This window comes from Leptodactylus fuscus, chromosome 2 (assembly GCF_031893055.1).
Source record: "Leptodactylus fuscus isolate aLepFus1 chromosome 2, aLepFus1.hap2, whole genome shotgun sequence".
NCBI lineage: Eukaryota > Metazoa > Chordata > Amphibia > Anura > Leptodactylidae > Leptodactylus > Leptodactylus fuscus.
In genome coordinates, this window is record NC_134266.1 from 283083094 (window position 1) to 283099686 (window position 16593).

Genomic DNA, 16593 nt, shown 5'->3' on the forward strand with positions numbered 1-16593 from the left:
AAGTCCAAATGAATAAAGTTGGTGTATAAGCTAGCTTAGAGAAACACACACAGAGTTCTTGTGTATATAGTGGGTTCTGCTTTAATGGAGGGAAAGAGGTAGCTTAACTGGTTGACGATCGCCAGCTGTAAATTTGCGGTCTTGGTCTCTGAAGTCCGGCCAATAGTAAAAATAAAACAGGCACTAACTAACACCCTGCTCCATAACGTCTGATTGGAGCTGAGTTCTAACCCCTTGAATGCTGCAATCAAGCATGACCGCAGCATCTAAGGGATTCCGCCATGATCGGGGGGTGCCGGTATCTGTAATCTAAATTTTTTTGATGGTTGCAGTTTTCAAAATGGGGTCACTCCTTTTGGGATTTCCCTTTTCTGGTACCTTAGAGGCTCTGTAAACATGACATGGCGTCCTGCATCTGTACTCCAAAAGCCACATAGCACTCCTTCCCATCTGCGCCCTGCTGTGTTCCCAAGCTGCAGCTTATGCCACATGTATGACACTGGTGTACCCAGGATAACGTATGTATTGTCATATGTGATATAAACTGATATTAGGGCACAGCCTGGCACAGAAAGGAGGGAGCGCTATTTGGTTTTTGGTGCACAGATTTAGACAGTTTAGCTTTGGGATGCCATGACCCTTTTGCAGAGCTCCTGAAATGCCAGTAAAGTAGAATCCCCTGACATGTCACCCCATTTTGGAAACTACATTTACTTGAAGCAATTTGTCCAACAGTTGCTATAATTTATTCTCTAGAAGTGAATACGCAGCTGACTGCAAAATGTGAAAATGGCAATTTTTCCAGGAATATGTAATTCCAATGCGTAATATGTTGTGCCTGGCTTGTATCAGAGATGAAGGCTCCAAAACCTGTTGTGCCCGGGATACCCGCTTACCAGTTTTCGGAGTGTGTGTCTCTGCTGACACAAACTGGGCACAACATATTTTCCTTTTCAATATCAGCTGCACAATCATTTATTGAAATTAAATGAATGCAATACTCAAGGGTTATAAATGCTCGCTACCCTACTTGATAAATTCCTTTAGGGGTGTAGTTTCCAAAATGGGGTCACAAGTCTACAGAATCCACTTTACTGGTAATTCAGGGGCTCTGCTAAAGTGATAAGACATCCAAAAACCAAACTGTGCTCCAAAAAGCAAAACAGCGCTCCTTCCCTTCTGTGCCCGGCTGTGCCCAAACAGCAGTGTATACCCACATATGATATTATTATCCGGGGTACACCAGTGTCAGACATGTGGGTGTAAACTGCCATTTGGGTACACAGCAGGGGGTAGATGTGAAGGGGCGCTATGTGCTTTTGGAGTGCAGATTTAGATTGTTGGTTTGTGGACACTTTGTCACATTTGCAGAGACCCTAAAATTTCCCCTACAAAATGGGGTCACTTCTTGGAGAATTCCAATTTACTGGCACCTTTAGGGCTCTGCAAAAACAACATGGTGTCCAGAAATCTGTACCCCAAAAGCTAAAAAGCGCAGTGCTCCTTCCCTCCTGAGCCCTGTTGTGTGTCCAAGCAGGAGTGTACACCCACATATATAACTATTTGTCCCCGGGATGGCCCATTTAATGGTTTTAGGAGTGTATGTCTCTGATGACTCAGTGGGTACAATGTATTGAGCACCAAAATGGCATATTTCTTTAAAAATTTCCATTTTCACATTGTACATTACCCCTTGTGAAATTACTTGAGGGGTGTAGTTTCTAAAATGGGGTCACTTTTGAGGGATTTGCATACTATTGGTACTTTAGGGGCTCTGCAAATGTCACATGGCACCTTAACACTATTCCAGCAGCCAGTTAAATACATTGTATAGACAAAGAACAGGTTGGACCAGTATAATTAGCATAACATGATTGGGGGCAAAGTGGTCACATAGTTCAGGAGAGGAGTCGCATCTCATTATGGCTGAGGGGGGTGAGCTCTCTAAAACGGCTGCAGGCATCGCCCCACATGGCCCTGGAATCCAAAATGGAGGTTACACAAGCTGATATCCCCCACAGTATATGTGTGAGCAGAACAGAGGCGGTATACAGCTGGAAACCAACATATAGGTTGTAGAGATCTGAGGTTTCTTTCATATATGACTAAGTACAATAGCACTCACTGAGCGCGGTGTATACAGAGATGGGGATGTGAGGACGGTAATAACCAGTCTCTGCCTTCTCTAGAGGAGCTCCGGATGTAGTCACAGCCGACTCCCCAGATCTGCAGCTACTAAACACTACAAGGACGTACGGGTATATAGTCTATGGGCGCTCCTGAACTGGTTAATGGAGTTACATTTTCTCATTAATTTCCTGCACTAAAACTTTTTGTAAATAATAAAAAAAATAAAAGGAAATAAATAAAAAAGATATTTCCTTGTCCATAAAAACCTGAAGAAAAATCTAAAACAAAAATGTCTAAATTTCTGTATTTTATCTCTTTGCCACCCAAAAAATGTTAAAAAGTGTTTAATAACTCCTGGGTTACCCAATAGGAAAATACAAAAATGTCCTGGTCATTAAGGGGTTACATAAGGGGTAAAATGACTGTTCCGGTTATTACAGGGTTAATATGGAAACCCCCACACGGGGACAGACATAACCCATACACATGACATATACAGACACCTATTCCTTATAGTCCACCATCATTACAGTATATTATAGTCAGTGATATTCTACTCACCAGACGGGGGCGCTCCGCACTCTCAGCTCAGGTATATATATGTAATGTCCCGGTATTGCTAGTCCAATTCCCTCTAATAATCCGTGCAGACCGAGATGGTATGGACATTTTCATATAAGCTAAAGCGTTTCCTCCCCCGTCATTCCTTCTATATTTCACCAGAGCATGCGCCATCTTGTGGATGTTTTTGTGAACTACACCTGCCTATACTTTGTCATTGTAATTTGAGCTGGCACTGTAAAGGGGAGTGTCCATTATAATTAGGTGACCTCCAGGACCACTCGAGGGAGCTTGGCTGGCCTGGAGGCGGAGCTGAGTGACCGCCCACTGTAGAGAGGGGGTTGGGAACTTTTGGGCTTTTGTTTTTGGTCTGGAGCTAAGCACATGGGAAGCTGTAAAAATGGCAGCTAAGTCTCCGGGAAATTGTAACAGAGACGTCTTTTCCTCTGTACCCAAGCTTCTTATCAGAGAATACTTTCTTCTGAATCTCCAAGCAGAGATGCCTTTTCCTCTGCCTCCAAGATGTTCCTCAGGGACTGTTTTCCCCTGAAGCTCCACGTCTCTACGAGTAGGCCGTCCTGTATCCATACATCTGGGAACTCCACACGTATCTCGCTATTCAAGTAAGTCTTTGGGACAAATCTATATTTAAGGAGCCCATAGCTAATCTGACGGAAATTGAGGGTCCCCCGCTGTCGATAACTTGTATCTCATCTTCTATATACGTGTATCCAGCTTTGTTGAGGTCTAACCCCCTGGATACAGGCCATCCCTACAAGTATATACAAGTTTAACTTCCCAAGCTACTACGAGTTAACCAAGTCCAAGGTATTCTTGCTCAAAGCTCCATCACCTGATTAAGTGGACATTGTCTATAAAGATCGCTGTATTGTATGTGAAGAATCACTCCGTCATCTGTATATTTGTATCAACTTGTCCTGCTAGTAAAAAGAGCAACGATTACCACTGAAGCCTGGTTGTCTGTTGTCACTGTCAGGTATCAGAGCAGGGGTGGGTAGTCGGGGACATCAAAAAGGGAGATTTGGTGCACATTCGGGACCCAGGGACTCCCTGCAAGCCGGCCACATCGGATATAATCACCAGTGATACCAGCCCTGGCCTTCCTGAGTGTTGCATATATATATATATATATATATATATATATATATATATATATATATATATTGAACCCACCTCTGATTGCTGTCTGAATTCTCCCTTCGATCATCTGCTGTAATATTCAATGGTATATAATCTGCTATTGAACCCACCTCTGCTTGCTGTCTGAATTCTCCCTTCGATTATCTGCTGTAATATTCAATGGTATATAATCCTGTATTTCACCTCTGTATTTCACCTCTGCCTGATTACTGAACTATATCCTAGCATTTCATCCAGGCTGTATATTTTTTGCACTTCCATGTCTTCTTATCTGCACTAGTGTCAGTCTTTTGATCTTCACTGATTTTATTGGTGTTTCTGGCCAAGTGTTTAGTTGGATCCACACTGCCAGTCTCCTCATGTGTCACAGTTTGTAGATTAATTAGTTAACGACTTAAATTAGTGCTAGTCTGAAGCTGTGCTTTCCTATATAAGTAGATATAGCTTATGGGGTGCATCTCATATGCGGGGGCATCTCATCTGCAGCATGCATCTTAACCAAATTGCATCTTAACCGAAGTGCAGATTAACCAAAGTGCACTTATACATGGCACTTGCAGATTAACCAAAGTGCACTTATACATGGCACTTGCAGATTAACCAAAGTGCACTTATACATGGCACTTGCAGATTAACCAAAGTGCACTTATACATGGCACTTAAACAGGGCACAAAACAGGCTAACCATGGCAGAACACCAGGTAAATTTCAACCTAAAACAACAAGTTTTACCACATGGTATCCTGTAGCTGCACTGTCTCTTACTATCTTAGCCATTGGCTTCCTGCAGATCTCTCCTCCACCTCCACCACACGCCATCCATATCAGTCCCTTTCTTCTTCCTTCTCCCATGTACAGCTCTCACACACTTTTCACACTCTGTAATCATCCCTTTACTTCTTTTAGCAGTGACACCAAACAGAAGCGCCCACATAAATCCCTGAACCACCTTCTGTCTCTGTTCATTCTGCTCCTCCTAGCTGCTGGGGACATCTCTCCTAACCCCGGCCCTCCTTCCTTCACTAACTCTTCTCCCTGCACACATAGAAGGCCTACAAACCTCATCAATATTTACCGTGTTCCTTCCCCTCATCTCTCCCCTGTCTCTTTTAACTGCTCTCTCTGGAACGCCCGCTCAGTGTGTAACAAACTAGAATACATTAATGACTTATTCCTTAGTAAATCCCTCGGCCTGCTCGCCTTTACTGAAACTTGGATCCAGCAGGCAGACACGGCCTCCCCTGCTGCTCTGTGTCATGGTGGCCTACAATTCGCACACACCTCTAGGCCTGATAATAGGCAGGGTGGTGGGGTAGGATTACTGCTGTCACCGCAGTGCATTTTTCAGTCCATTCCCCCGGTCCCCTCACTCACATTCTCCTCATTTGAAGTCCATGCTATCAGACTTTTCCGGCCACTCTCCTTACGTGTAGCTGTGATCTACCGCCCACCTGGCTCACCCTACCAATTTTTGGACCACTTTGCTTCTTGGCTTCCCCACTTTTTATCCAGTGACATTCCTACCCTCATCATGGGTGACTTTAACATCCCTATTGCCCCCCCTCACTCCCCGGCTGCCTCACAGTTTCTCTCATTAACCACTTCTCTTGGTCTCTCACAATGTTCTTCCTCCGCCACACATATAGACGGTAACACGATTGATCTAGTCTTCCATCGACTCCTCACAGTCTCTAAATTTTCTAACTCTTCTCTGCCGCTTTCTGACCACAATCTTCTATCTCTCACCATCAGTGCTCTCTCCCCTTCACAAGACGCCCCTACCCATCACACATATAGGAACTTGCGTGCTATTGACACCCAGCACCTCTCAGATACTCTACAGTCCTCCCTGTCCCCCATCTCTTCAATCTCCTGTCCCAATCTGGCCACCAGTCACTATAATGAAACCCTCAAAAATGCATTGGATGAGGTTGCTCCCCCCTCCACTCGTAAAGTCCCACATAGGAGGCAGCAGCCCTGGCACACGCCACAGACACGATTTCTTCAGCGCTGCTCTAGGTGTGCCGAACGTCTCTGGAGAAAATCACGCTCACCTGCAGATTTCCTCCACTTCAAGTTTATGCTTAAAACATATAGCTCTGCCCTTTACCTCGCCAAACAAGACTATTTCACCGCCCTCATCTCTTCTCTCTCCAGCAACCCTAAAAGGCTTTTTGAAACCTTTCACTCCTTACTCACACCCAAGGTGCAGACGCCATTCACAGACCTTAGTGCTGATGACCTGGCCATGTATTTCCATGATAAAATTGATAAGATCCGTCAGGAAATTACTGCCCAAGCCCCAGGTGGCATTGACTCCCACACCTACGATAGTACTGATCCCCTCACCAGCCGCACTTTAGACTGTCCATTCTCATCTTTTGAACCTGTCACAGAAGAGGAAGTCTCCCAGCTACTTTCTTCATCTCGCCCCACAACCTGCAGTAGTGACCCCTTCCCCTCACACCTTCTCCAATCTCTGTCCCCTGCTGTCACTACTTACCTTACTAAAATATTTAACCTCTCTCTCTTCTGGAATCTTCCCATCCTCCTTCAAGCATGCTGTTATAATCCCGCTACTGAAAAAACCCTCCCTGGACCCATCCTGTGCTGCTAACTATCGACCCGTCTCTAACCTCCCCTTCATCTCTAAACTTTTGGAACGCCTGGTTTATTCTCGGTTAATCCGTTATCTCTCTGCTAACTCTCTGCTTGACCCCTTACAATCTGGTTTCCGCGCTCTGCACTCTACTGAAACAGCTCTCACAAAAGTCTCTAATGATCTACTAAAGGCTAAATCCAATGGTGACTTCTCTCTTCTTATTCTTCTGGACCTCTCTGCAGCTTTTGACACTGTTGACCATCAACTTCTCCTCACTATGCTCCGCTCAGTCGGCCTCAATGACACTGCGCTCTCCTGGTTCTCCTCTTATCTCTCAGACCGCACTTTCAGTGTATCATTTGCGGGCTCTGTTTCCTCCCCTCTTTCCCTTGCTGTTGGGGTTCCTCAGGGCTCGGTCCTCGGCCCCCTGCTCTTTTTTCTCTACACAGCCCCCATTGGACAAACCATCGCCAGATTTGGCTTCAGGTACCATCTTTATGCTGATGACACCCAATTATACACATCTTCCCGTGACATCACCCCTGCACTCATACAGAACACCAGTGACTGTCTCTCTGCTGTCTCTAATATCATGTCCTCGCTCTATCTGAAACTAAATCTCTCTAAGACTGAACTACTACTGTTTCCACCATCTAACAGATCTGTCCCTGATATATCCATTGCAGTCTCAGGCCTTACTATAACTCCTAGGCAGCATGCCCGCTGCCTTGGGGTCATATTTGACGCAGACCTTTCTTTCACCCCTCATATTGAATCACTCGCACGTTCATGTCACCTCCACCTCAAAAACATCTCCAGAATACGCCCTTTCCTTACCAGAGATACACTAAAGACACTTATTGTCTCTCTGATTCATTCTCGCCTTGACTACTGTAATTCCTTACTAATCGGTCTTCCCCTCACTAAACTCTCTCCTCTACAATCTATTCTGAATGCAGCAGCCAGGCTCATCTATCAGGCTAGACGCTACAGCGATGCCTCCGGTCTGTGCCAGTCACTACATTGGCTGCCTATTCATTATAGAATAAAATATAAAGTTATCACTCTCATCCACAAGGCTCTCCATAATGCCGCACCTCCCTACATTTCTTCCCTCATCTCTGTCTACCGCCCAACCCGTGCTCTCCGCTCACTCAATGACCTAACACTTACATCCTCTATTATCAGAACCTCCCCCCCCTGTATACAAGACTTCTCCCGAGCTGCACCACTTCTCTGGAATGCTCTACCCCGGACAATAAGATTAACTCCCAACTTCTACAGTTTCAAACGCAAACTAAAGACGCATCTTTTCAGACAAGCCTATCACAATTCCTAATGCACAAAATTGTCTGAACACTGTATAAGCAATGCCGCCCCTGCTACCTCTTGTGTCACCCCCTCTACCTCATAGATTGTAAGCTCTTTTGAGCAGGGCCCTCAGTCCCATTGTGTGAAATGACGTTCTTTGTTATGTATGTCTGTATCTGAACCCTATAAATTGTACAGCGCTGCGGAATATGTTGGCGCTATATAAATAAAATGTATTATTAATATATATATATATATATATATATATATATATATATATATATATATATATATATATATATATATATATATATATATATCCTGTCAGGGTCTCCTCCTCAGGTAAGTTCCCTCCTTGTAAGTCCTCTGGTAAATAAACCTCCTAGACAATGCTTGGATCTATATAGCCCTATGGTGGCCACATCTGCCCTCCCCCATTACCTCCTTCCTGATTAGAGACACTATTGAGGATGACACTGGGCTCCACCTCATACAATATCCTCCTGAGACCCCCCACCATGCACACATTGTATCTGCATTGTACCTATTGTTCCCCCCTATTTATCATCTGTAAGAGATTCCTGAGATACTCCGAGACCTTCTCATGTGAGAATCAGGAGAGACAATGGACATTTTACATCCATGTCCAGACCTGAGACCATCCCCTGGACCCTCCATTATTATCCCATAGACATGACCATCCCCCGGACCCTCCATCATTATTAGAGATGAGCGAACAGTAAAATGTTGGAGGTTCGATATTCGTTTCGAGTAGCCCCTCAATATTCAACTACTCGAATTGACTATCGAACCCCATTATTGTCTATGGGGGGAATATGCTTGTTTCAGGGGTAGGCAACATTCAATCAAATTATACTTAGCAAGTCCATGAGTGAGGGTCGGGCTGGATCCTCCGAGAAGTCTTCTCCGTGCAGCGTCCCCGCAGCGTCTTCTGGCTCTGAATTTACTCTGCCAGGGATCGGGCCTGGGCAGAGCCGACCGCGCATACCCGCACTACAAGCGGACAGGGAATCAGGGAATGCAGTTTGTGAGGGAAGGGGGGTAAGGGGGATTAGCAGGGTGGGTCTACATCAAATGTTCACCTTAGGGCCCCGCCATTCCTAGTTACACATCTCAGTCCTATCCTGAGTACACCAATAGTCCAGCAGATAACTCTGACCCCATGGATTTCTTGGCCAATAGTCTTGGCCCAGTTTGTCAGGAGAGTTTTATCTTGTCCGACCACAAGAGAATAGTGATGTCACTGAATAGTGATGTCACCGTCTCCCTGTATTTTTTTTATGTATATTGTGAGCCCCATATAGGGATATATATATATATAGGGATCACAATGTACTTTTTTTTTCCCTAGGTCTTTGTAGAATGGGAGGAAATCCAGGCAAACACGGGGAGAACATACAAACTTCTCACAGATGTTGTTCCTGGTGGGATTTAAACCCAGGACTCCAGTGCTGCGAGGTTGCAGTGCTGAGCCAGCGTGTTGCCCCCGTCTCCCTGTATTCTCCTCCAGTTACTGCACTGCTGCTGATGCTGCTCCTAGATATCTACCACCATAACCCGCTGCTATTAGTAATAGAACCGCCATGTGTATCTATAACACCCCGGGCACAGACTTGTCCCTAATAAATGGGGGATTTTTGGAATTTTTTTAAATGTTACCAAAAATGAGAACAAATTGTCCTAATACGGAACCAAATAGAAGAGAAAGCTATGAAACATGAGGAAGAGTCACTCCCTAAACTGGGGGCCCCTAAACATAGGACCTATTAGTAATCTGTAATATATCCGAGCCATCCACATGAAACTGCGAGATGTGTAAGGCCGAGTCTGGGGCAGAACTAGCACAGAAGTGCAACAATAGGACTAAGGTTACTAAAGGGCAATTCCGGCCCAATCATTCAATGTAAATGAGAGTGTATACGCAATGTCTGCGCTATTAGCACTTTCCCCCTATGCCCAACAGCAGCACAACTGGGGTATTCCCGCCCCTAATGAGCTGTTAGGACAGGTGGAATTTTTAATTACCTAACAGCTTTTGACCCCTATAAGAGGCCGGAAGACATGCTCCTCCCTAGTGTTTTTTTTCTGTCCTGTGGGACAGGACAGGTGGTAGGGGGAGCAGGGGTTCTGATTTCTCATAGGGGTCTACTACTCTCTCTCCCCCCCTCCTTCTTACCTGACAAGCGGAAGACTTTGCTATATTTTTCCTTTCTTTTTGCTCTTCTGAGCCTCTGTTGCTTCCTCCCCCGCCGGGGGAGCCTGCCGGCTCATGCGTGCGCCTGGAGTGCTGCCGCGCTGGAGCCGGGCTTCCCTGCACGGCTAGGACCCTTTCTCCTGGGAACCGTTTTTTGGTTCCCCGGGTCCGCCGCCCTACTCATCCGCCGCACATGCGCGGTATGCGGTTCGCGCGGCGGGCGAACGAAACCCCCGGGACACGAGCGGATGCCGGGGTTCCTGAGGGGGGGGGCCTCCAGTTTCTGGGGATCCTGTCAGTATTTAGGGGCCCCCCCTCTGTGAGTATTTGCCTTTGCCCCCCAAAAAGTTTGCCCCAAAGAAGGAAGGGGCGTGCCCTTTTTTAGTCCCGCCCCCTGGCCTATATATCCCCTCCAAAACCATCTTTCAGTGCCTGTTGCTCCGGTTACTGGCACCTCAACTAGAGAAGCTCCTTGGTCAATTTGTCCTAGAAAGCAGCTCTGTTGATTCAGGTTTGGGGGAGGCGGCCAGGGGGAAGGGGTGGTAGCGGTTCCCACTATGGGAGGGCAAAGGTTGTTAGTATTCTTTTTCTTTGTTCCTTCTCAGAATGTCTTCTTCTTCCTCCTCTACTGTTCCTCCTCGAAGGAAGGCCGTGGCAAAGAGGAAACATCTTTCATGCGCTACATGCAGAGTCCCACTGCCTGACGACTCCCAGTTTCGTTTTTGTCCAGGATGTAGAGCCCCCCCCTTCTGAGGCAACCCCCATGCGGGAGATGGTATCCTGGGTGAAGGGCTTCGTCCAGGACTCCATGAAAAGGATGGAGTCCTCAGCCAAAAGGCCACGGCTGGACTGCGAGTTGTCCCTTCCGCCCCTGGAGAACCTGCGCCTTAGGGACGTGGAGTCATCATCCGATTCTGAGGAGGAAAAGGAGATCTTCCCCTTAGAGAAGATGTCCAGGGTGTTCAAGACACTTAGGATCAGAGACCGGGAAGGTGGTGAAGGCCCAAGTTGAAGGTCTCGTACCTTCAGACCGTCCTCAGAAATGCTTCGCCTGATGGAGAGCAAATGGAGGCACCTGGAAAAACCCTTTGCGCCATCCAAGCGATTTAAGACCTTATTCCCGGTCCCTGAGGGTCAGCTAAAGGCGTGGGGTCCTCCGCCGAAGGTTGACGTCGCTGTGGCGAAGCTGTCAAGGCACACTGTCCTCCAGACAGAGGACGGGTCGAGTCTTAAGGATCCGATGGATCGTCAGGTGGAAGGATCACCGAGACGAGTCTATTCGGCCTCCTCGGCCCAGGCCTCCCTGGGCATGGTTGCGCACGAGGTGGCCACTGGTCTGCAGGCAGAGCTCTCGTCACTTGCCAAGGACATAGATTCCGGAGTGGATCGAGATGACCTCCTGGCAACAATGTCGGACATCTCTCTGCTGGTGGATCATCTGACGGAGGCGACCCATTTTCAGACCCGTCTGGCCGCCAGATCTATGGCACTGGCTACTGCTGCTCGCCGGCTCTTGTGGCTGAAGCCCTGGAAGGCTGACCTCACCTCCAAGAATAGCCTGTGTGGTCTCCCCTTTGAGCCGGGACGGCTGTTCGGGAGGGAGCTCGACCAGATTATGGAATCTCTGGCCGACTCCAAAGGCAAGAATTTGCCACAGCCCCTTGAAGGTCGGAGTCCCTCCTTTCGAGGAAGAGGCACCTCCAGAAGAGGAACTAGAGGCCAGCGACGATCAGAGGTAGAGGTCGGGGCTCCTCTCCTCTCCTTCTAATCCTTCCACCCTACCTCCCCTCTCCTCGCCCCCGGGGTGGGCGGCCGTCTTTCCCACTATGTGGATGCCTGGCGCCAGAATATTCGAGACCCCTGGGTCATCCAGACGATCCAGGAAGGCTATAAAATTAATTTTGTTGCCGAACCGCCAGAAAAGATGGTAAGAACCTGCCCTCTTCAGGGCCCCAAACAACTTCATCTGGAGAAATTGATTCAGGAGTACGTGGACAAAGCCGCGCTGGAGGTGGTTCCTCGCGTAGATCAAGGCACAGGCATCTATTCTCCAGTCTTCTTGGTCCCCAAGTCATCAGGCGAGTGGCGTATGATCATCGATCTCAGGTATCTGAATCGCTTTATCCGCAGGCTGCGGTTTCGCATGGAGACCATCAGGTCAGTGCTACCTTTCATGCGCCCTGGAGATCACTTCGTCACTCTGGACCTGAAGGATGCCTACCTCCACGTACCCATCTTTCCGACACACTGAAAGTTCCTAAGGATTGCCGTATACATAGAAGGGAAAGAGGCGCACTTCCAGTTCGCAGCCCTCCCGTTCTGCATATCCTCCGCCCCCCACACCTTCACAAAAGTCATAGCTCCGGTCGCTGCCGCCCTGCGCCTTCAAGGCATATTCATAGTCCCGTACCTGGACAACTGGCTTCTGAAGGCTCATTCAAAGGAGGTTCTTACCACGCAGGTGCAGACCGTCGTAGCTCTACTAGACAAGCTGGGGTGGCTGGTAAACTGGCAGAAGTCAGTGATGGTGCCATCAACACGAGTTCAGTTCCTGGGACTTATTCTAGACTCTCTCAACATGACGGTCTCTCTACACTCTCCTCGCAAAAGGAAAATTGCTCGGGCAGCACATCATTTGTCTTCTACACGGAAGGTCACCATCAGGACGGCTATGAAGGTCCTTGGATTGATGTCCGCTACCCTAGATGCAGTTCCTTGGGCCTTATGGCATATGCGCCCTCTACAGAACGAGATCTTGAGAGTCTGGAATCACAGTCCTTCCGTTTTACAGAAGCCAATCCAGTTAACCATCAGCAGCCGGCAAACCTTGCCCTGGTGGACCCATCTGCGAGATGGGAAGTCCTCGGTCCAGCCCGCCTGGACCCTGTTGACTACAGATGCCTCCCTCACAGGCTGGGGAGCTCATCTGGGGGAGACCCCGGTTCAAGGTACATGGAATCAGTGGGAGAGGACGCACTCATCCAACTGGCGCGAGCTTACCGCAGTTCATCGAGCCCTTCTGTCATTTGCACCACTTCTACGAGGGAAAGCGGTCAAAGTAAGATCAGACAATCTGATGACAGTCCACTATATCAACAAGCAGGGAGGAACCAGGTCCCCCTCACTCCTGCAAGTCACCAACCTGATCTTCTCCTGGGCAGAACGGAACCTCTCCCAGCTGGCTGCGGTACATATCCAGGGCCGCCTGAACATCCTAGCGGATCAACTCAGCAGAGGCCGTCCGACCGCAGGCGAATGTTCCTTGAATCAGGACATCTTCCACTACCTGACCAGGAGGTGGGGTCTCCCCGAGGTGGATCTGATGGCCACCCAACACAATGCCAAAGTAGAAAGGTTTTGCTCCCTGTACCGGGAAGACAACCCTTTGGCTGTGGATGCCCTGTCAATACCATGGAGGTTCGAACTGGCATACGTGTTCCCTCCCATCCCGATGATCCCAAAGGTATTGGCGAAACTCAGGCAGGACCAGACTTCGGCAATAGTGATCATGCCGTTCTGGCCAAAAAGGGCATGGTTCACCAACCTTATCCTTATGAGTCGGGGGAACTACTGGAGGCTTCCACCAGTCAGGAACCTGGTGTCACTGAACAGTCGGCCGTGCCTGGGCCTAGAAAAAATTCAACCTCACTGCCTGGAGGTTAACCGCGCCATACGCGCAGACAGAGGATTGTCCCAGGGAGTGCTAAGTACCTTAGCCCATTCAAGAGTGGAGGCAACCAATCAGAGCTACCAAAGGATCGCCCGGATATTCCGAGATTGGTGTACAGGCAGCCACCGCGATCCAGAGATGCAGTCCTAGAGTTCTTACAGAACGGCCTGGAGAGAGGACTAGCACCTGCCACCCTCAAGGTTCAAGTGTCAGCTCTATCTGCTCTCCTGGAGACACGGTTATCACAAGATCCTCTTGTCAAACAGTTCCTTAGGGGGGCTGCCAGGCTCCGCCCCCAGGTACGGCCCCCTGTCCCCAGGTGGGACCTGGCCGCGTTTCTACAAGGGCTATGTGCGCCCCCCTTCGAACCATTATCTGAAGTGGACTGGAAGTACCTGTCATTTAAGGTGACTTTCCTGCTGGCAATAACCTCCGCCAAGAGGGTTGGCGAATTGCAGGCTCTAGCGGCCTCCGAACCTTTCATAACCTTCTTCCCTGACAGGGTACAGCTAAGGTTCGTTCTGGGATTTTTGCCAAAGGTACCAACACTTCAGAACACCAACCAAGTGATCACCCTACCCGGCTACTTTCCCTCTCCTGCTACAGAGCAGGAGGAGAAGCTACACACACTGGATCTGGTAAGAGCACTACGTATTTACCTAGACCGTACAGCACCATTCCAAAGATCAGAGAATCTTCTGGTTAATGTGTTTGGCCACAATAGAGGCGCTAAAGCATCAAAGGTAACTCTGTCGAGATGGATCAGAGAAGCTATCAGCTGTTCCCTTCGGGCCCAGAATCTTCCTGTTCCAGATTTCTTACGAGCCCATGCCACCCGAGCAGTGGCGACATCATGGGCAGAGACACGGTTCCTCTCTCTAGACCAGATATGTGCTGCAGCCTCATGGAGCTCACAGCTGACTTTTGCCAAACACTACAGATTGGACTGGCGTACGGCCGATGCTACAGCATTTGGGCACTCCGTCTTGGCATCAGCCTGCCAGGAGGACCCGCCCTAGGGGAAACAATACTTGCTAAATCCCCAGTTGTGCTGCTGTTGGGAGTAGGGGGAAAGAAAGATTATGAATGATAATCTGTTTTCCCTTAGCCCAAACAGCAGCACAAGGCTCCCTCCCTAGGAGGTACTGTTGTACAGATTTTGTGTATGTGTGTGTAGCTCTTGGCATAAATTGCTCTCTGTATATCATACTTGTTACTAACACAAGGGAGGAGCATGTCTTCCGGCCTCTTATAGGGGTCAAAAGCTGTTAGGTAATTAAAGATTCCACCTGTCCTAACAGCTCATAGGGGCAGGAATACCCCAGTTGTGCTGCTGTTTGGGCTAAGGGAAAACAGATTATCATTCATAATCTTTCTTTATTGACCACAGAGTAAATAGCAGGAAAAATCTTTGAGCAAATTGTCAAGGAACATTTACTTCGGTACCTGGAAGGGAAGGCATTAATTAACCAGAGCCAGCACGGCTTTATGACCAATAAATCTTGTCAGACTAACCTGATTTCCTTCTACAACAAAATCACTGAATGGTTGGACCAAGGGAATGCCGTGGACATAGTATATCTTGACTTCAGTAAGGCATTTGATAAAGTATCACATAACCTTCTTATTGAAAAAATGATTAAGTATGGCTTTGACAAAAAATCAGTTCGGTGGATTCACAACTGGCTTAATGATCGGGCACAACGAGTAATACTAAATGGCTACACATCCAACTGGAAGAAAGTCAAAAGCGGGGTGCCGCAGGGCTCTGTTCTGGGCCCAGTACTTTTTAATATCTTTATAAATGATCTGGACGATGGAATTATTGGGGAACTCATAAAATGTGCAGATGATACGAAGATAGGAGGAATAGCCAACACTAGAGAGGAGAGAGAGTGTATTCAAAAGGACTTAGACACACTGGAACAATGGGCGGAGGCCAACAAAATGGTATTTAACAGGGACAAATGCAAAGTTCTACATCTGGGTAACAGAAATGTAAAAAACATAGATAGTATGGGAGGAATAGAACTAAGTGATAGCATAGGGGAAAAGGACTTGGGCATAATAGTAGATCACAAATTCAACATGAGCCAACAGTGCGGTGCTGCTGCAAAAAAGGCTAATAAAATTCTGGGATGTATTAAGACAAGCATTGAATCTAGATCAAGAGAGGTCATTATTCCGCTGTACTTTTCCCTGGTCAGACCACACCTGGAATACTGTGTACAGTTCTGGGCGCCTCAATTCAAGAAAGACATCGATATATTGGAGCAAGTCCAGAGAAGAGCAACCAAAATGGTGGAAGGTCTGCAAACCATGTCCTATGAGGAGCGGCTAAAAGAACTGGGATTGTTTAGTTTGCAGAAGAGAAGGCTGAGGGGAGATTTAATAGCAGTCTACAAATATCTGAAAGGTAGTCACAGTGCAGAGGGATCTCCCCTATTCTCATTAGCACAAGGAAGTACAAGAAGCAATGGGATGAAACTAAAGGGAAAGAGATACAGATTAGACATTAGGAAAAACTTTGACAGTGAGGGGAGTGAGAGAGTGGAATAGGCTGCCACGGGAGGTGGTGGGCGCTCCATCAATGGAAATCTTCAAGCGGAATCTGGAGAAACATATAGCTGGGATGATTTAGGAAAACCTGCGCTCGCAGGGGGTTGGACCCGATGGCCCTTGAGGTCCCTTCCAACTCTACCATAAGAATAAGAATAAGAATAAATTGTCCAATTTTTGGACCCCTCCTATTACCCCCTTTCTTGCCCTACACAGAGTAACACATTAGGCTGGTATATATTCTAACAAGTACCAGCCGGTCTCCGCTTTGGCTTCAGTCTTCTTTAGCGGCCTTGTCCAGATACTGAACAACATCCAGCCATAATATCCAGACGTTGTTTGACCTCATGTACACTCACCGGCCACTTTATTAGGTACACCTGT

The 16593-nt window shown here is 47.7% G+C and overlaps 1 protein-coding gene across 1 annotated transcript in view; it reads right to left on the minus strand.

The window, feature by feature from the left end:
• Positions 1-16593, minus strand: part of LOC142194231 (uncharacterized) — a 126662-nt gene that overhangs the window by 55287 nt on the left and 54782 nt on the right. The gene's annotated exons all lie outside the window — the stretch shown is intronic.